Source organism: Protopterus annectens, chromosome 4.part0, assembly GCF_019279795.1.
Source record: "Protopterus annectens isolate FY-2018-M chromosome 4.part0, PAN1.0, whole genome shotgun sequence".
In the NCBI taxonomy this organism is placed as follows: domain Eukaryota; kingdom Metazoa; phylum Chordata; order Ceratodontiformes; family Protopteridae; genus Protopterus; species Protopterus annectens.
This window is the reverse complement of record NC_056733.1, coordinates 504668016-504689426: the sequence shown is the minus strand read 5'-3', so window position 1 is coordinate 504689426 and position 21411 is coordinate 504668016.

Genomic DNA, 21411 nt, shown 5'->3' with positions numbered 1-21411 from the left:
AAGGTAAGCTGCATGTTTGGGTTAGGCAGGGTTAGGGTTAGCAAGCATTACTAAAGTGGGGGGCTTCACCCCTAACAGACAGCTTACCTTACTAAAACCTCTTTCCATAACACTAACACTACCATCTGTCCCCTAAGTGTTCACTCTATTAGTGCAAAACTGGGACCAACTTGAAAATATTTTTGAGAAGGGACAGTAATAGTAAAATGCAAAGTGGAAATCTGGCTGTGAAGGACATGTTTAAGTGTGGCAGTTGTGCCCAATGTAGATATACTTATGAAGGTGTTAGTTTCACCACTGGGGACTTTCCAAGACAGAGGGGGTAATTGGTCTGCATTTTTAGAAAAGTGTGAATTGGCAGTTGCTACTAGATGCCACTAGGTACCGGGTATAAATGATTATGTTTCTATTAGTAGCATGCAAATATAAGTTTAGGAATTTCATATATTTTAGAGTTTTATTTTTATAAATTTTTTATCATATATTATCCATTGGTATTTTATATGTATTTATTGTATTTAGATTGTTCTTCACTAGATGGGGGTATTTCTTAGCTTATAAAAATGTATCTTGCAGGGATTGTTTTTATGTGAAAAAGTTCATGTTACATTTGTGAACGAAAGTGCTTGTGTCTTTTAATTAAATTATGTGTTTTGTTCTATGGTGTCTGCATTTTTGTTTTGTTTTATTTACAAAGTCTACAAACCAAAAATCACTGTACAGTCATCCAGTCTGTAAGACATCAGACTATGAATTGCAAAGGAGCACCATATAATCCAGTCTGCCAGACATCAAAATATGAACTAAAAAATATAAGTGACTGTAGAGTAACACCAAACATAACCTGTAAACCGCCTACTGTCTAGCTTCATAGGTAAGTAATAGGCTAGCTGCCCGTGTGGGCCATTTTAAGCCTAGCCAGTTCCCTTTTGTGAGAATCAAGCCCTGTACCTCTTGTCTGTGAGGTCAGCACCTTAACCATTATGCCAATCCCAACACTTAGATAAGTACTAGGTAAGCTGCCCTTGCAGGCCATTTTAAACCTAGCCAATTTTCATTCAAAGGTGAGACTCAAACACTTTGTTTCTATTCAAAGGTGTTAATATGTAATTAAAAAAGATCAACCAAACTTAGTTTAGTAAAAAGCAAACATACCACAGCTGAAGTACTAGAACAATTCAACTTCCTGCTCCTTTTTCTACTACTTTGTGGCTGACAGTCACTTGCTTCTTCTTCTACTGGTTTGTGTCTGCCCACATTGTTTCTGCCAATTGCTGTCTGCTTTTATTGTTTGCATTGCTTTTTTCCTGCTTAGTCTACAAGTTTTATACTGCCTTTTCTAAGTTAAACTGTCTCAACCAAACTTCTGCTTCAGTATGTTTCTCCCAGCTAGTCAATAGGGCACGTGGGCACATTTGTGATTTGTGAATGAATTTTATTGGAAACTGCAATGTACCTCTGTGCTAACAACCTCTGCAGATCAGAATATGAATTATACAATGTCCTTTCTTTCATTTTCCTTTCTGGCAGTAATTAATAAATGACAGGTGGCATTTATAACTTTTCACAGAAATCCTATATAATGTTTCTGAAAAACGGGCTTATTGTTTTAATTGTTAATCTAAAAGATAAGATGTTTTCGGAGGTTACAACACTGGATTTAGATTGTATTCTTGACACAGAGTTATATCACTTTTAAAATGCCTTATTTTTCTACTTTCAGAAATAAATTACTAATAAGCCTGCTAATTGTTTTATTCAGAATTGAGAATTATTATCCAGGTTATATGAAATGCAGCCATTCACTTTGACTTAAGTTTTGCATGTTTTTTTTTTCTTTTTTTCATTGTATATGTTTCTCATATTCAGCAGCTATGCATGCATGTCTGGTTTAAGTGTATTTTTTTCAATACTGTGTAATACATACTAACAGTGAGCCCATTTTTCATATGTTTTACTTATAAGATTCTCACTGTTCTGTGCTTTAAGATTTTAGTCCCTGGAAGTCAGGATGCACATTCAAATGCCTGATTGGCTACATCACCATTCAGCCAAGGTGCCATTGTTTACGTCCTAATTTGCTATTAACTCCTCCCACTTTGCCATATTGGTTAGCTGCAGCTGTTTTCTATAGGGTATTGTGGTAACTGCTGACATTTTATTGGTTAATTCTTATTATATAGCTTCTCATAAGCAAGAATAATGCCTAACAGGGTGTGTGTTAATGTGTAATGAATGTCCGGCGGAGGGCCTCTACACCACTGGAAGGGCATTAATTACATATTAACACACATTATTGTGCTTAGATAATAGGCTCTCTGTAAAATTGTTGTATTTTACTTAGTTATATTTTTTATTACTGTATTATTTTTTTTTATATATTTTTGATGTAAAATAGTTCCTCCACTTAATGTTTCAAAGTTGCTGTATTATATGTAAATGGTCTTAGAGGAAGCATTTTATAGCTAAAATATATCATTTTAAAAAAATATCTAGAGATTTGTTTTATGTTTTGGTCCCTTACTGCTAAAATGGTTTCTTACCAGTCATTGTGGATTGAAGTCATTAAATAATGACATGCCTTTTAAATTCAGACTTTATTTCCTTCAGCAAATTCATGTTAACACAAATCCTGTTATTTATATATTCTGCATCTTACTGTATGTATACTATTGTACTATCATATTATTGTATATTTCTTATATTTCTGTGGAGCTTTTCTCCCCAGGCCTCTGCTGAAAATGGGCTTTTGGCCTATTCGGACTTTCCCAGAAAACAAATGTAAATAAATAAATACATTTTTAATTTGTTTTAAGTATGGCATTTAAAATCTGTTTCTATTTATGGGCCTTTGTTCCCCCTTTATTTCAGGCTTTATCCAGATTTCTTGAGGTAAAAACATCGAGAGGTATGCAACCTTCTTTTCTGCTGCTGCCAGTGGTCCATCGATTTCACTGTTTCTCCCTCTGACACTGACCCCCCCCCCACACACACACACACACTTGCACCTCAGAAAATGCATGCTGACACAAGTCCTATTATTTAAACAACTTTGTGATTTTTTAACAGGAATATGTTCCTGTTTTGAGCCATTGTTCCCCTTTTATTTTAGGTTTTATTCAGTTAACTGGATCTAAGAGGTGAGAGGTATGTAAACCTCCTACATGCTGCTGCTGCCAGTACTGGATTGTTCTCACTCTTCATTCTCTGTCTCTCACTCACACACACAGACAGAAACACAAACACACACACGGAAGCAGAAACACACACACACACACACACACACACACACACACACACACACACACACACACACACACACACACACGCACACACACGCACACACACGCACACGCACACACGCACACACACAGACACACACACACACACACACACACACACACACACACACACACACACACACACGCACACACCTACCTGTGGTACAGACACATGCGCGTGCACACACACTTTTTTTCTGTTATATTTAATTTTACACTCATTAAACAGCAAAAGCACTGCTTAGTGAGTGTAAAATAATGGCTCAGTGGATCTCGCTTTCACTCACGTGCATGCATACACTTACAGACAGACATAACGCACACAATTTTTCTTTTAATTTTCTTTTTCTTTTTACATTTTACACTCACTAAACAACAGAAGCTCTGCTTAGCAAGTGTAAAATAATAGTGGCTGTTAGTTTTTTTCTGTCTGAGCACCATGGCAGCTTGATATGCTGCCGTGAAGCAGCAGAGTCATTTTTCATTGGGAATTACTTGTACATTAATACCCTGCTGGAGAAAGTTTGTTCTTCAATCAGTGTGCCCATGTACAGTTCGCCCATTCTCTAAGTAAATGTAATGGATCCAATTTCTTTGCATCTGTTGGTTTATTTGAAATGTTTTGAATTACTTCTTTTGTAATACAGATGGCAAAAAACTATCAATGCAAACCTTAAAGACACGATGTTTGGGAAAAGATCTAAGGAGGTGTGCAAAGTGAAGTAATCTGAATAATTTTAATGACGACATTAGTCACACTTTAGAACAAAGTTTATCTCATTTGTTGTTTTGAATTACCCATATTTTATACAGCATGCACACTATAGCACCGGATTCCGAAGGAAAGTAGTAATATAGATATTTATGTTTTAGCTATTTAGCATTTAGTACCATAAGCATATCCCAGTAAATGTCAGCACAATATTTAATAAATCCCCATCAATTTCCTACTAGCTTACTAGTTTTTTTAAGGGGGGAAACTGGATTTATATATATTTACATTTCTAACGGAAAATAAAACAAGCGTCTTACTTTGGTTTTATGGGATAACAAATTATTTTATGGCAAGTGAAATATTTTCTTTACATGTTTGGTTAAAGTAATTCTGCAATCTGAGATATATTATATGTTGACAGCTGCCAATTAGAGTGTTTCTAGCTACAAAGAACATGATGAAAAACGAGATTTATTAACACCTTTAACATTAAAACGAACAGTTGTCATGATCCACTTTGCATCTGTATGTTTTCTGAAAGTGAACTCAAAGGCTGGAGTAGATGAAGTAATTAGGGCTAGATGTGCTTATTTACTGGAATCTGCTGAGAACCTTATGTTGATGGGGTCATCATAAAATCCAGCTGTGTGGTTCACTTGCCCCTGTAAGAGACAATACACCAACACACTGCTTGTTTTTTGTACTGCTTTATTTTGAGACCCCCACATAGCCACTAAATTATCAGAATAAAAATACTGCTTTCCAGGCTAGGTCTGAAATTATAACGTTGGACAAATTGGCTGAATGAAAAATTCAGTAATTAATGCTGTTATGGCAGAAGTAAAGAGACACCATCCTTTGTCAGAGGTGTTTTTATTTTCTAGCAAACAGAAAGGGATAACAAGGTTCAACTGCTTACTGCCTCTGTTCAGCAAGTTATTAACCTCTATCTAAAAGCCTTGAAGTTCACAGTCAGTTAACTTACTCGTAATGTAAGTCATTTAACCTATTCAGCCTAACTTCCTGTCTACAGATTCTTCTAAGTGACAGATTTGAAGAGAAAAGAGCCCTCGAAGCCTTCCATTCAAGCATGAAATATCACATGGCATTTGCACAATACAGAATGTGGCAGTCATGTTGAAAGCTCTGATGCTGTCAATAGTAACCTTCAATTTTACACTGGGAGTTAATATTTCTTGTGCTACAATTTTGGTTTATGTCATTTAAAAGCTAAGGGCACATTCAAACTTATATTAAACTTAACTAAATCAGTAAACTATCAGCAGAAATTCAGTGTTATTTTGTATTATAATATTTAGAAGAAAAGGTGGAGCCATTAATAATCTTTAACAAGCATCTGACCTACCACTTTTTGGAATATTTACAGTCTGTCTTCCAGCTCTGCCACTGTATTCACATGCTTTGACATCATAACTTGAAAATTATTCAAGTGTGCATCAAAGATATGGGTACGTTTTTTATCAAGCTCTTTTTAATAAGAGGTTATCCTGGCATGATCAATTGTACCCAGGAAACAGAGCATTCTTTGACTTTCAATACCTTTGGTGTGCTCAGAATCACAGCTTATTCTGTTAAAATGATGCATTAAAACTCTTTTATATAGGTCAGTGAAGTGCATACCCATGCATGCTGTCCCTGTCATGATGTGCCAAAAATGTATGAGTGTCTTTAGATCAGGGGAAGAAGAAAAATATATACATAGCATATAAGTTAAAAATGTACATATTCTTCAGAAAATTATGAGTAACTCTCTCTCTCTCTCTTTTGTATATAAATAGTAATATGGGAGTTAGGTTTACTGTTAATATAAACATGTCCTTTGCTACCTAGCACATGCATCTTGGCTGGCAGGTTAGACATGAGGTTTAACCAAATTTTCTTCTATTGAATGCATGCACAGTTTCCTACTGTGAAATAAAGGTCTGCTTCATATTGTGAAATAAGGGTGTGCTGAACCAAGGTCTGTCCAAGAGTAAATATGATTCATAGACAACAGATCAGTAGAACAGGTATGCTTTTGTGCATCAGCAGAGCCAGAGTCGTGGGAGCCATATGCAGATCAGCAGTGGGTCATGTATAAAAGAACCCACATGACTGAGAGGCAGACCGATAGTGCACCACTGCCATATTTATGTATTTATTTTAGATTTGTTGACCAGGGATATCTGACTGGGCCAATGGCCCTTTTTCAGCAGAGGCCCAGGGAGAAAAGCTCCACACAAAGAAACAAATACAGGTACATTATGAAAGAATAATTTCACAGTACAGCAATGCAAAAAGAATATATTAGACTACTTTCACAGTAGTATAAAGTCAGTACAATGCAGGAAAATAATACAGTCATTATTAGTACAAGTCAGTCCACAAATACATAGCAATCAGTTGTGATTAGTGTAATGGTAGTACAAGTAAAACATCTTGACAGTAAAAGTAATAATTTTAGCCTTAAAATAAGTTATGTGCTGTGGCAGAAAATAAGTCAGTATGTGTGAGAGAAATGAGAAATTAGTCAAGTGAGAGGGGGTAGTGAATTTGCCTAGTCTGTATGGTCTAGCCTGGGGAGCAGTCATAGCAAAGCTAGGTTTGCATCAGATATTGTCTGATGAGGTTTTTAAAGGAGAATTTAGGGTTGGAGTTTTGGATGTTAGTGGGAAGAGTGTTCCATTTTTTAGCCACTATACAACTGTATTGTGAATCACCAAAGCTGTTATTGGTGCTGGTGGCTTCTAGTAATAGTTTGCTTGAAGATCATAGCAGCCTGGTGGCTGAGTGCTGTTGTACCAGGTTTTTGAGGGCAGAACACTTGTTGGGAAAGTAGTAAATGGAATGACAGAGGCAGAGCTGATTGTAAGTTAGTAGGTTGGGCAGTTCAAGCCAATGGAGCCGGTGAAGAGCAGAACAATAATGGGATCTGTATGGGCAATTTGCAGCAAAGCGAGCAATTCTATTATAGCAAGCCTCCATTTTGTTAAGGTCAGTTTTATTGAGATTAGTTAGGATGGGGGATGCATAGAGTAGGATGGATAGAAGTTGGGACCAAGCTATAGCAGATCTTGTAATGTTGGTGAGAAATGGCTTAATACGATAACGTGATCCCAGTTTAGCATGTACTTTTTTATAGATAAATTGAGATGAATATCAGATTTTAGATGGCAGTCTATGGTTACACCTAGTAGCTTAGCCTGTGTCACTAGAGTGATTGAAGTAGAGTTTATAGCATAGATGGTGAATTGGCTGTTATCGGTGTTTTTATTAGGACTGGTAAAAATCATTAGTTGTGTTTTCTTAGGACTGAGAATAAGCTGGGCTTTGTTAAGGTAGTTTTCTACGTCAGAGAATGCTGAGTGTGGTACTTGCAGGGCATAGTTTGTGCTGCACACATTAGGGTAGTATTATCTGCATACTGTATGATAGATGCATGCTGTGTAGAGGTGTTGAGGTTGTGTGTGAATCCTTTGAAAAATAGCGGTCCTTATATAGACCCCTGTAGGACTCCAATGTTTATGGGTAACAGAGGAGAGAGAGAGAGAATTTTCCCATTTCACAGCCTGGTATCTGTCAGTTAAGTAACTATGGGACCAGGTTAGAGTAGAGTTTGATAGGTGATACTGGTTTAGTTTATTTAGCAGGATTTGGTGGGATACTGTGTCAAATGCTTTGGACATGTCCGGAAAAAGAGCTGACACCTACAGGCCTTTGTTTTTTAGTTGATTTATTGTGTCTGTGAAGCACAGGAGGGCTGTGGTGGTGCTATGGGCAGGTCTGAAGCCATGTTGTATGGTGGACAGGATATTATTATCTAGAAGGTATTTAAGTACCTGGATGTGAACACATTTTTCTAAGATTTTGGCCAAGGGGGAGAGTACTGCAATGAGTCTGTAGTTATTAAGTTCTGTAGAAGTCCACCTCTTTTTTGTGTTGGAGTGACATGGGATATTTTCTAGAGTTTGGGTACATAGTTTTCAGCAAAAGATCTGTTTATGAATGTGGAGATTGGAATAGCAATAGCGTCTGCTGTGAGTTTTAAGAAGTAGCTAGGGAGCTGGTCAACTGCAGTTGAGGTTTTTGGTTTGGAGAACATGTGTTTGATGATGATGGTGGGCAATGTTTTGAGTGTAAAGCTTGTACTAGTATTATTTGTTGTGAGTGGGATAGAGAGGTTGGAATTATGTGAAACTAGGGACAGAATGGAGTTCACAAAGTGGGAGGTGAACTGTGTAGCAATGGGTACTTTAGTATCAGGGGTGGTCGGTTTGGGGGTAGCTGTTTGGGTAGGTTTTAGTAACTGGTTTACACTTTTCCAACATTTTTGGGGGTTATGTTGGCATTTAGTTTGTGAAGTAGTATAGTATGATTTTTTTTGCATGGTTGCACAGCTCTCTATAATTAATAAGGCTATGTGTATCCTTGGTTCTTTGGTAGTGGAAACAGGCAGTATCTCTGGGCTTGAATATTTGTTTGGTTTCTTTCCTGAGCCAGGGGTTCTGAGTGGTTCTTACCTTAACCTTGTGCAGGGGAGCGACAGTGTCTAGCTGCTGTAAAAATGTATTGTGTATGTAGGCCACAGCCTGGTCAAGTGGGAGGGTTCTCAGAGGGGTCCAGTCACAGTTGTAGAGTAAAGTTTTGAGGATATCATTGGAGAATGTTTTGTGTTTCCTGTGGATCTATAGGTAATGGTTTTGCATTGGTTGGTTCTACTGTGTAATAGGTATATTAGGTAGTGGTCACTTAGGCTGTCTGGGAGACTGCTTGTCTGAGGGTACATAGTGGGGTAATAAGTTAGGGCCCAATCTAAGAGAGATTCCTTTTTAGAGTTTTTACTACATCTGGTGGGAATTTGTACTAGCTGTTGATAGCAGTGGAGATTTATTAGATTAGTTGGTGTGTCGGATGTACAGGTGTACCAATCTAGGTTAAAGTCACCAAAAATGAGGGTTTCTTGCAAATATATGGATGAGTACCAAGATAAGTCTTCAATGCTAGCAGGGGTGTTACCAGATGGGATATAGATGGCAATGATAGCGATGCATTTTTTTGGAGTTTAGTTGGAGTTGTGAGATAACTATGTTCCAGTTATTGGGAGAGGGATGGGTGTTGGGAATTTTGAGTAGTGTTAAGTTGGTCTTATACAGTATGGCAGTTCCACCACCTTTACAAAGGAGTCTATTCTGCCTAATATTGCTGTAGCTGGCTGGGAGAAAATCGGAGTCAGGTATGTTTTTATTTAGCCAGGTTTCTGTTATAGCAACTATATCAGGGGAGTAGTGTGCTAATTTGGCCTGGAGTTCAGGTATTTCATTCTTGATACTCCTAATATTGATATTTAGTATCAAGTTGTGGTTATCACATTTGTTAGTTGTTTGACCAGGGAAGAAGGTAATGGGGGTAGTATGGCCATATGGTTTTGTTGTTGTGGTTTGTATTGGACAGAGTGGGTTTTGACCAAGGTTGGGGTGGATGTCCCCACATGGGGTAAGCCTGGCATGGATACTGTGGAACAGATGCTTGAGTTTGGAGATGAGCATGGAAAAGTGTTGTGCTTTTTTTTTAGTTGGAATGAATGCATGTATATTTCATTTTATAGTAATCTATAATGTTGTTCTTGACAATTTGTGGAAAAATATTATAGTAAGGTATGGTATCTGAGTGTGGGAGTGCATAGTGTTGTCTTGGGCTACTAAGTTTTGTAATGATGAGAGATTGATAGTTTGTGAAGTTGTATAGGATTATGAGAAGGCAGACCAGACTTAGTTATAAGATAGCCATGATTGTGTAAGAGAGAAGTGGTTGCAGGTGAAGGTGTGCCTAGGAAATGGAGAGACGGAGTCTATTATAAAGTATGAGTATTGTTGGATGATGTAAAATGACTGGAGTGAATGTGAGTGGTGGAGATGGTGTGGGGTGGAGCAGTGGGTGTGGTTGGGATAGTATAAATGCAGAGGTAATGGGGTGGGTGGGAATTGGGGGCAGGGCAGGGGAGCGGAGTGAGCCCAAGCATTAGCAAGTTTGAGCAGAGAGGACTGAACCCACCAGGACTGAAGCAATTGATGCCAAATAGGTAAGTGGTAAATTTCAATGTCTTCCAATTACAAAGTTAGAACTACACTGACACAAGCTGCTCTACAGCACCTAACAGTGAGAGCAGCCAGGAGTAGGGTTTAGAGAGAGGGTAACGGTTAATGATAGTCTGAGCCTCACTATAGGAGAGTTAGTGTGTACCGAGAATACTCAGCCAAATGTACTATACTGTGATGTATCAGAATGCTTTTGGGTACTCTAACAGGTAATAACATGAACCCTGAGTAGTTGTGCTATAAAGTAGGGACTCAGTTGTGGAGGTAATAAAGTTAAGCAGTTACAGCCTCCAGCACTTAATTCTGCTACAGGCAAGAGAGTCTGGTCATTGTTTAACTGGTGCCCTCTAGTGGATGCAGAGTTGAATTGTAGATGAGATCAGCAAGATACATTGCAGACCTGCCCTGCGAGTGCGCACAACATTACTTTAATATTAACTTTGATAAAGTAGCTATACAACACCTTTTAGCTAATAAAATAATAATAGATAAAAGAAACAAAAACATGAAATCCAGAGAAATTTGGGAACAGACCTTTAGTATCATATTAGCATAATTCATCACACAGCAACTTAGAAATACACTCTAATGGAACCCAAGAACACATACAAGTTCAGATATTAAATAATAACTTGGATATTACAAATGTATATACTGTCTGTATAACTGTGGAATTAACAGTGAAAGCATCAATGTACATAGTGTAAATAGATATGTTGTACGACCTATATCCTGTGGTATTGACATCAATGTATAATATATATATATATATATATATATATATATATATATATATATATATATATATATATATATATATATATATTATATATATATATATATATATATATATATATATATGTTTATACGGTCATGTTGTAAGATGGTTTTTATCTGTGACATTTATTAATGTAAAAAGAAAAAGAAAAATTATTGAATAAAATATTAACTTTGATTAAAAGTTGCACTAATGACCAGAAGAAAGGAGAGCTACTGGGACAAAGTGTAGTTTATCGCACCTCAGTGACCACACAGCTTGAATCTCTTTTCAGGGCAGTGTTAAGTGTGATTTTGCTAGCTGATGTTTTCCTTCTTGAAAGTTGTTACCAGCGTCAAATTTTTGGAGGGTGAGGAGACCGCCGCAGCTCTAATGCTGGGCTGAAAAGATAAACAGGGTAAAGTACTAGATAAACAATATTACAATGATGATTAAAAGTATTGTCTTGCAGTATAAGTCAGTTCATTAACATCATGACTGAAAGGCAAGCATTAGCGATTTGCAGTTACAGAACCATCATATATTTATACAGTGGCAAGTTGACTACTTTCAGTACAGTGGTAACCCCAGAAGAGCAGATTAGAGTCACTAGTTAATTAAGCCACTTTCTGATGACTACGCCAGGGGTAACACCAATATATAGACAGAATTAAGCATTTGTTAAGCCATTTCCTGCTAAATTCATACATTTGTGCCAGGTATTACATAAGTAGGAACCAGCATAAGACAGTCAAGGTACTTAGTTGGTATTACACTCAGTTTTGTAAAGGCATAAGAGTTTGTGCATGTAGCTCAGTTTCTGCATAAGGTCAGACTAATGCAGAAACTGAGCTACTAACCACAGAAGCCATTGTCCAGCCATCATTTTGATTATGCATTGATGGAGGTAACAGAAGAATAGTAGCAACAAACGCATATATATCTCCACCTCAAGACACTTCAGTCATACAAGAATACCAATGCAGCAAGTCAGAGACATATACATGGATATAAAAGCCACTAATACAAATATATAGTACAAGAGTGCCTAGCCATGCTGGCACACATACAGTGCCCACAGTGCCCTGTAACTGCGCAGCATTAGTTATTATATCTACACATTTTGATTTTAACGGAGTCATACCCCATTTGTTCCATATGTAATGTAGGGCAGGCAAGTAGAGATCTGGATCTGTTACATCTCAGGTAATAGTATCACCCACAGATTGCAATGGCATAATGAGATGTAAATGCTAGCTGGCACTTTGAAATTGGTAATCAGTTGAAAGCAAATGTTTCATGAAGTGTGGACCTCACCACCACATGCAGTGGCTTTCACTTCAGTCTGCACTGTGCATCCTGAACAAATTAGAACTGTGTTGATAAAATGACACATTCACATACCCATTACACAGTATGAGCTGAGTGTATTTGTGTATGTGTCTGAGTGTGTTTCTGATTTGCATGTATACATGAGTGCATACATGTGCATATCTGTTGGCTATGTCTCCATTAACATTGCATGTCTCATCACCCCAGTGCCATGCAGTGTATACAGTTCCAAATCATGTGCCATGCCCACATGAGACAATCAAAGCTAAGTACAACTGCTAGCACCTCATGCATGAGTGCCATACCCCAGATGGTCCAGAAGTTCATGTCATTGGTTACACAGTGAGCTCATGACGCGTGCCCTGTACCACTGCAGGGTTGTACTTTGGTGCCTGGTTTATTCTATTCTTCTTTGGCTGTACAGCAAGCCCAGGCTGTGTAGCAGAATGCTGCTACCTTACAGCCTGAAGATCAGTGCAGTATTTGTGGGCACCCAGCCTATATGTGATATGTGCATTAGAGTGCTGCTTCCTTCTGCCCAGGTGCCTATCACCCCTGCTGTATTGTGGGCTGTGCACAACATGCCCTTGCTGAGTGCCGTGAAATGCTATTTATCTTGCAAGGTGCATAGATTTCATTTGTACTACTTCCCACCTGGATCATACTTTTGTGCTACAGCTACTGCTGGCACTAAATCTGGAAAGGGTACAGAGACTCCTCATGCTGAATAAGTCACTGTAAATTATGGAGTTGTACAAACTGCTCTGCTGTGTGTCCCTTAAGTGTTCTGTACAGCATCCGTGGCATCTATGGTGTCATATGTTTGAGGACTGCACACTAACATAGTGTATTTCAGATCTGGCATCCATGGTATCCTATGTGTATTGGATGCATAGTAAAAGGTCTGCTGGGTACCCCTGGCTACATTAAATTGTTGCTCTAATTTCTTTGCACCATCTGCCCAGTAAGTACATGGGCTGCTATTGTGCACCCTTCTTTGTCTGCAAGGTTATTCCTTCCCCAACACAATTCCTGCAGAGTCTCAGCTGTGCCTAGTGCACTAGTGATATGGTTGGCATGCTGAGCTGCAGGTTACTATGCCATGCATGACCCTTGTTGGTGCACTAGTGAGCATTAGTGGGAGGTACCCAGTTCTGTCTATGAATTGCATGCTTCTCAGTATTGCAGACAGAATTGCCACTATGCTGCTTATTGTATGCACTGCAGAGGCCTCCCATGAAACCCATTGTATGTTAAATGGATGCATGCTCCTGAATGAACAGGAAAACAGCATAACACACATTTATTTATTTGTTTTTCAGAAGGAAATGTACAGTGATTAAAAATAATACAGATACTAGTTAGTTTTCTCAAGCAAATGCCGAACATAGAATGTTCATAGTATGTTTTAATTGTGTTTGTTGACTAGTGGGCAAGTTAAGCAGAATTACAAAACAATAAGGCAAAAATAAAAGCTGTGGGTGATGTCAAGGCAAGTCCAAAATACCACCCTGCAGGAGGAGCTTTGACCCATATTTCCGTAATCAGCTTCAAGGTCATACAATCAGAGTAGTGTGACAAGTTTCTCTTAACTGGCTGTTCGGTTACTGTAAGTCATTTAGTGTATGATTATCCATAAAATCATGACAGTGAAAAGAAAGAAGTCTTTAATGGCTAGCACAGTAATTGGATAGGATAATTAAAGCTGCTGTAAATTGTAATAATATATAATTACATTACGAAAGAAGCAAGGAGAATACATTAAATAAGCAAAACTAGCAGCTACATCTAGGACCTGCAAAAATTAGAAAATAAGGTTGGTTTAGAGAATATTTAAACATTAACAAGTGTGCAGTGTATCTGTATACTGGTCAGAAATATCTGATACTTCTATGCCTTGTCTAGGCAACGGCCGTCACTGACTGGAGATGGGCATGAGATAGTAAAACTTGTTTCTTTTTTAGTGGCTGAAGTGGGACCTGCAGATATTGACAAGGAAGATACTGATGCACTTCTAAAAGTACAGATTATTCAAATGTTCAGGCACCTGAATTCTAAAGTCTCCAAGTTGGCTGAATCTTTCTCCCTGTAGCTGATAAATGAATGGCTACTTGTTTAAGGCCTGGTTGGACTCATTTGTTCCCTCACGTGGCATGCAGAAACTGTCTCTGGACTTGAAGTATTTGGACATATTGAAGCCTGTGCATCAGATGTGGCCAGTACATGGTACCGGGTATGCTACAGAGATGGGTGCACTGTGTCATCCAAATGGTAGGCATGTTGTTGCATGATGCAGGGCTTCCTGACAAGAATGCAACTCATTTGTGATCACTTCACACAACAGCATTCAAAAATAAATAATCATAAGCAAGAGGTTCTCCTGTTCGATTCTCAGCTGGAGCACCTTCTCTGGGGAGTCTGCATGTCCTCCCCGCGGTTGAGTGGCATTCGAAAGACATGCATGGGCATGCCTTCATTGAAGGTTGGGCATCGGGCTGGCACCTTGGCACCGTAAAAATCTACTGCCAATCATTAGTGGACCGGAGTTCTGCTGTGGTGACCCCTCACTGGGAAAAGCCGAACGAAGAAGAAGAACAACAACAACTAAAAGAATTTTTAGACTGGGGCAAGCACCACCCCTGACACCTACTACTTCTACATACCAACTCCAAGGTCATACTATCATGGGGAAGGGGAAATCTCCAGAATAATAGCAATTCATTCTTCAGAGAAAAAACTCACAGCTGCCATTGCACACTAGTGATCAAGCAAATGAGAGTGGCTCGCTAGTGTTTCCAGCACAAGCCTGGCACCCATGCTGCAGGGCTTCCAGACTGCTAAATCCCTTTCTTAAGGAATGGCTGTAATAATGCAGGGTGTACAGATGTACTGAAGATGTAAATTATTACTTCTAGTAAAAGCAATAAAAGAACATTCACATTAACAATCATATAATGGCTCAGCCACACTCTGTCATTTTAAAATAGATAGTCAGTATTTGTCCTATTTTAATGTAGTTTATGTTATGCTTCTTGGTTTTATTGCAGATTTAACTGAGCTGTGCTGCTATATACAAGTGTGTAGGAGTGTGTCTGTTTATATGTATGTCAGTAGTTTGCAGATGTACAGTTGCATTACTGATCTGTTTGACCTTGAGATAAAAGGATTAATATCTAGGAAAAATTAATGTGACTTGCAGCTGATTTTACATGTTTTATAAAGCATACAACAGTACTGGGGATTATACTGGTTTTATTCTGAAATGACTAACTAGGCTGCTGGTCATGGGCAAAAAAACGAAGAGTAGAGTGGTCACTTGTACTGTTTCAGTGTCTATGTAAGACTCCTTATGAGCTGGCCTTTCCAGGATTCATCTTGCTGACTGTTAGGCTAGTTTTTCTGCACAGCTGCACTCATGCTAAGAACTCTCTAGTCTTTTTGCGAACTAATGAGAAGAGTTTGTGGATAGAAGCATTTCTAATTTCAGGAGACAAACATAGTTTCTTCCACCTCCTTCTGCCCTGTTTCTTATTAACTATTTTAAGCTCTGCTTCCCATCACTGTGTGGGTTACACTGTGGGGAAGGATTATGGCATTTGCGTTTTGATATAGTTGAATGCCTAGACAAGGCTGTTTGGATAAATGTCAGAAAAATGCACAATAGTTACTGCTGAGCAACTCATTTTGCGGAAATTTCAGAGGCAAAATAAATTCCAGTAAATAAAATGAATGTTCAGCTGAGACCATGACATGGGAATATACTGTGAAGTTTACTATGCTGAAAAATACTTTGATTTCATTACTTCATGTAAATATGAATTAACTGCTCAGTGGATGGGTTGAAAAGCTGTAAAAGTAAATCATACAGAATTTGTTTTAGTTCCTGCACTCTTAGTTTGCATTCTGTAATACTCTGAATAAAGCTATCCTTAAAATTGGGCAGTTACGCTGAAATATTTCAGTAGCTTATCACAATGAACTAGATATAAAATGAGCACAGAGTTTCTATGACTTTATTACAATATTTAACTAGATTAAATCCAATGAGTGCAAATGCCTTTTATCAGTAGTGACTGAAGAGCTTTAGTTTTAAGATGGGAGATGAGCAGTTCAGATTCACATCAGGATGCAATATAACTGACCCAGTGCTTGCAATGAGACTGATATTTGAGAAAACTAGAAAGGAAGAAAGAGGCCAACTGGGCATTCCTAGAATTGGAGAAAGCATATGACAGAGTCTCAGGAAAGCTGGTTTGGGCAGTCTTGTGGTGGTTTGAAGTCCCAGAAACATTGCTAGAATTAGTGTAAGCTATATACAAGGATGCAATGACTCAACAATGAACAGTGTTTGGTCTCATAGAGGAGTTCACAGTGGGTGTGGGTGTGCATGAGGGTTCAACTCTGGGCCCACAGCTATTCATACTAGTGGTCTGAGGGGACAGATCAACAAATGTGGCTTTACAGGTAGACTCTGGGCAAGAACTTCAGCAAAGGATAGGGGAATGGAATGCAAAACTCAAGGCACATGGGATGTAACTGAGTACAGATAAGATGGTGGTAATGGTAGCAAATGGGGGAATCAGAAGAAGCTGAGAATAGAGATAGAAGGGAAAATAGTGGAACAGGTTAAGGGCTTCAAATATCTGGGAGGGATGGTTGAGGAGAAGGAAAGTCTGAATAAGGAGTTTAAAGCAAGAATCAGAGGGGCTGCAGCCAACTGGCACAGATTGCAGGTGTAGTGTATGACAGAAGAACACCAAAGAAGCTGAAAAGTAAGGTGTACAAAACAGTGGCGTGCTAGTATTACTTTGTAGTACAGAAACCTGGGCAGTAAAGGCAGAGCAGTTGAGGATGATGGAAATGAAGTTCCTGAGATGGGTGGTAAGATGCACATTGTGGGACAGATGAAGAAATGAGGACATTAGAATAGAAGCCAAAGTAGCTCTGGTTGCAGAGAAAATCAAAGAGAACAGATGAGGGTGGTCTGAGTACATTTGCAGAAAAGCAGAAGACAATCTGGTGGAGAAGATGTGAGACAGACAGGAAGAAGGCAAGAGGAAAGAAGGGCTTCCGGCAAATAGGTGGATTGATTGTGTGAGTGAAGACCTGTGACACTCGGGTAAGAATGCTAAAGAAGGTTGGAGAGCAGCACTGAACAGAGAGAGATGATGACAGTTGACATGACACCCCGACCCATGTAGAAAATGAGGGTTGATGATGACGATGATGATGAGGATGAAGAACTTTGGTTTGGTTAAGTGACTTGATCAGTGTCCTGATATGAAAGTGAAAGGTAAGGGAATCAAGCATAGGATACTGGTCATTGCATAGGCCTCCCTGCACCTATTTAATATAATTCAATGAGGGTCATCTTCTTAAGTTCAGCTTGCAGATGCTGAACTGATTGATTACTGTTTTTCATAGGAAATCACTACCTGGGTGGTTCCAAAGAATGTGCTACCAGTAATTACTCTTTTTAAGTGTTTCAGTTTTCTCCATGTGTGGCCATGGAGTTGGTATATACAAGGTCAGAGAATGTGTGTGTGTGTGTGTGTGTGTGGGGGGGGGGGGGCACGCCACCCACATGATGAAATACTTGGTATTTTCTGCTGGGTTGAGATCCAAACAAGTTGGGTCCTCATCAAGTTGAGACTTGATGAATCATAGTTGAAGGTGATTATTTGCTCATTACCTTAACATCTGTTATCAGTACTGCCTTCTATTCAGAAAGCCATATACTTGCTGTGAAACTCAGGAGGTTAAATTAAGTGATTTATTCCAATAGGCTTCAGAGGGATGTTTCCAGTAGAATAAAAATATATCTTACTGATTTAGAAATAATAAAACAAAACTGCTCAGTTTCATGACCCCTATCAATAAAATGCCATGCACATTATCTTTTAAAGTATTCCACAGAGGCTATATTTATTTATATAACATGAGAAGCCAAAAACTATAGTAATGTTACATGCTTGCAATCATCTTAGATAAGAAACTGCTCACATTATACATACACGCATGCATGCTAAAAAGAGACATGTAGACATAGGAAATGATCACCTGCTTGTATATGAATTTATTAATTTGAAATAATTTTGTCAGGTAAGTATATATTACTAAGACTTGATTATATTATTTATATTTAGGGCAGTGTCCCATCAAGTAGCAAATTACTTCTGGAGTATTAAGAAACTGCATCAACCATTTAAGTATGATTTGACATTTGTGTGCTTCGCATTGTCTGCATTATCAGCTCACTTGCGAAAGTACTATGGAGCCTTCAAAGGGCAGTCACTTGGTCCTAAGTGACAGATTAGTACATTACAATTGAAATACTGGCATAACTTTAGTGAAAAATGACGTTTGCTTTGTTTAGAGGTAAAAAATATCTTTTGGCAGGTTTACATCTGTAGGGTGGTATAAATACTTCCCAGTTTTAAAAGACAACTACGCCCTAAGATCAGTACTTCCTTCTCCAGAGTATGTTTTCCTCCTTACAGAATGAGCCCCATTCTTCTGCTTGCTGAAAAAGCAAGACTGAGCAGCTTCATTCCTTTTGTGGCATTTCTGTCCTACTGAGCATCAGCACTGTCCACCATGTTGGAAATGAAAGAAACCTCACAATACTTTCTTTAGAAATTGGTCTCTTTTCCTTATGCCATTTACCTATCACTCCTGAAAGTTTCTTCCTAAGAAAAAACACACATTGCAAGGTATCTATAGTTTTCTTTTTCCATTCACACTCACTGAGATCATAAAGCTATTCAAGTTCTATAGATTCAGAGCATTACTCTCATTTATAGTTGTATTCTTTCCCTCCTGTGGGCCTATAATTCTATTGAGCCTTTGTGTAGTTATGAATGTTACATATACCTCCATAATAACACTTTGAAAGCAAGTAAAACATTTGATCCATTTGGCATTGGAAGGAAACTGTGAGGATGACCCAAAATGTGTGTAGAAAAGAGGTAGGAACTTGAAAGATATTAAAGTAATAACACTCCCTAAAATATTAAGAAATAATGGCAAATGTAATGTTAATACTATAGGGGTAGTGTATGTCACTCTTTGTATGATATGTAGTTCATTTTATATTATCAAAACAGGGCAAGTTTAAGAAAGTTTTGTTTTATATGCTCGAGAAAGTATTGAAACCAACAAGTGGTGGTAAGTGGTATATGAGATTAGAGTTTAGAGAACTTTGCTAACAGACTAACAGATTAACTTAAACGCTACTCAGCCTCCAGGGTTAAATGATAGAGTTAGCCTGAACAGTATATTATGCCTGACAGATGATAAAATTTGAGATAATTTTATGAATTAAGTAATGTTAAAGTATTTATTTATATAACTATATCCATATACATCTAGTTTTAGATTAATAGTGCATTTTTTAAATTTTTAAATGTTTTTTAAATGTTTTTAGAAACACTATTACAGTAGCAGTTTTTAGGGAGGAGTTATAATTGAGTAAATGTATTTTTTATTGTTAACATTTCAATTGTCAAATAGCCTTTTGATTGGATATTTTTATCATGTGACTTATTTGAAAAATGTATTTATGTAAGTATGGAAGCTGGGTTATTTGTTCTGATGAAGTTCTGTAATTGACACAAATGAAAGAGTTTTGCATCATTTTATGACTAGTCGGTGTCTCTGCTAGTGTTTTTTTATCTGGCAAAAGAACAGAGGCAGAAAGTAAAATAGCTTTAAATGCTGTTTGGTACTTCCCTCTGCCACAAACAATTAGTGTGGCAAAATAAATTATCTAACAACTTTTAACACTTTTTTTCTTGAGAAGTATATGTTGTTTCTACCTGCTCTCTGTTTAACAGTATTAAAATATTTTACTGGCTTTCAAATGTTTTGAAAGTTGATAAAACACTTCACATTCCTACACTTTCTATGTAAGCTCCATGCACTACAAAGAATTATGATCAGGTCTCGTCAGTTATAACCAACTTGTTTTGTGTTCTGAACATGAATACCAACATCTTTCATGTGGGTGCCACTCTCAAGGTGGCACCCAAATGAATGGCCTGCACCAGTCACCCCTGGGATTCAGGTTACTGGCTAAAGCTCTTGCCACCCTTATAGTGCCTTTTTAAGCAAGGTTCAAAGGACAAAACCACCACCGTAACAGATACAAGCATGCAAAAACTGAAGGTAATGTTACTCAGTGCTAGAAGTCTAAACCTCAAAATGCACTCTCTTGAGGCACTCCTAAAAATGGAGAACATCGACATCTGTGCAGTAACTGAGACCTGGTTCAAGGCTCCAGAGAGCACCCCTGCAATACCAGGCTACAACTCTTACCACACTTTTCAGCCACCAAACCAAGACCGAAACACTAAAGGTGGAGAAGTGTCCATATTCACCAGGGATATTCACACCTCCAGGCAAGTTGCCCAACACAATGCATCTGAAATTCTCCAGGTACAACTAACACTAGGTAAGACTACAATCCAAATTATAGATTGCTACAGATCCCCCACCATGCCCCCAGATTCTCACTGCACCTTTCTAAACATACTGGACTACTCAGGTACCAACACCTTTTCCCAAGGGTTCTTGGAATTCATAAATTCCAACACCCTGGATCAACTAATCCATTGTCCCACCAGGGGCTCCAATATCATAGACCTCATCATTACCAGCATGGAAGATAGATGCTCCACACCAGTGGTCACCCCTTCAGTGGTCAGGTCTGACCATAAGCAAATCACCCTTGACATCCACATCCCACCCCCACCCCCCAGTAAGGAAATATCCATAAAAAACTTCTCCAAAGCCAACTTCATGCTACTCAAGTCAGAAGTGACAAACTTCATGGCACCCATGCAGATGGAATCTGAAAGTTCGACTGCTAAATCCTACACTAAGGCACTGTACGAGCACATCCACTCATGCATGAATCATGCCATCCTAAATAGAACCAAGATGCTCCCCTCAAAAAAAAGGAAGCCAATCTGGTGGTCCCCTGCCATAAACAAACTATACAACAGAAGGAAGAAACTGTTGCAGAAAAGAGGAAAATCCCAGGATGCAAAAAACTCCCTTACCAGCCTCAGTAAAAAGCTGAGATCCCCCATAAAATCCTCAAAAGCTAGTTCTGAAAATAAAATTGCCAAAGATTCTGAAGACAACCACAAGGCATTCTATAGTTATGTCAAGAATCTAAATGGCAATTCTCAGATCTGGTCTGAGCTACAACAGAATGGCATTAAATAT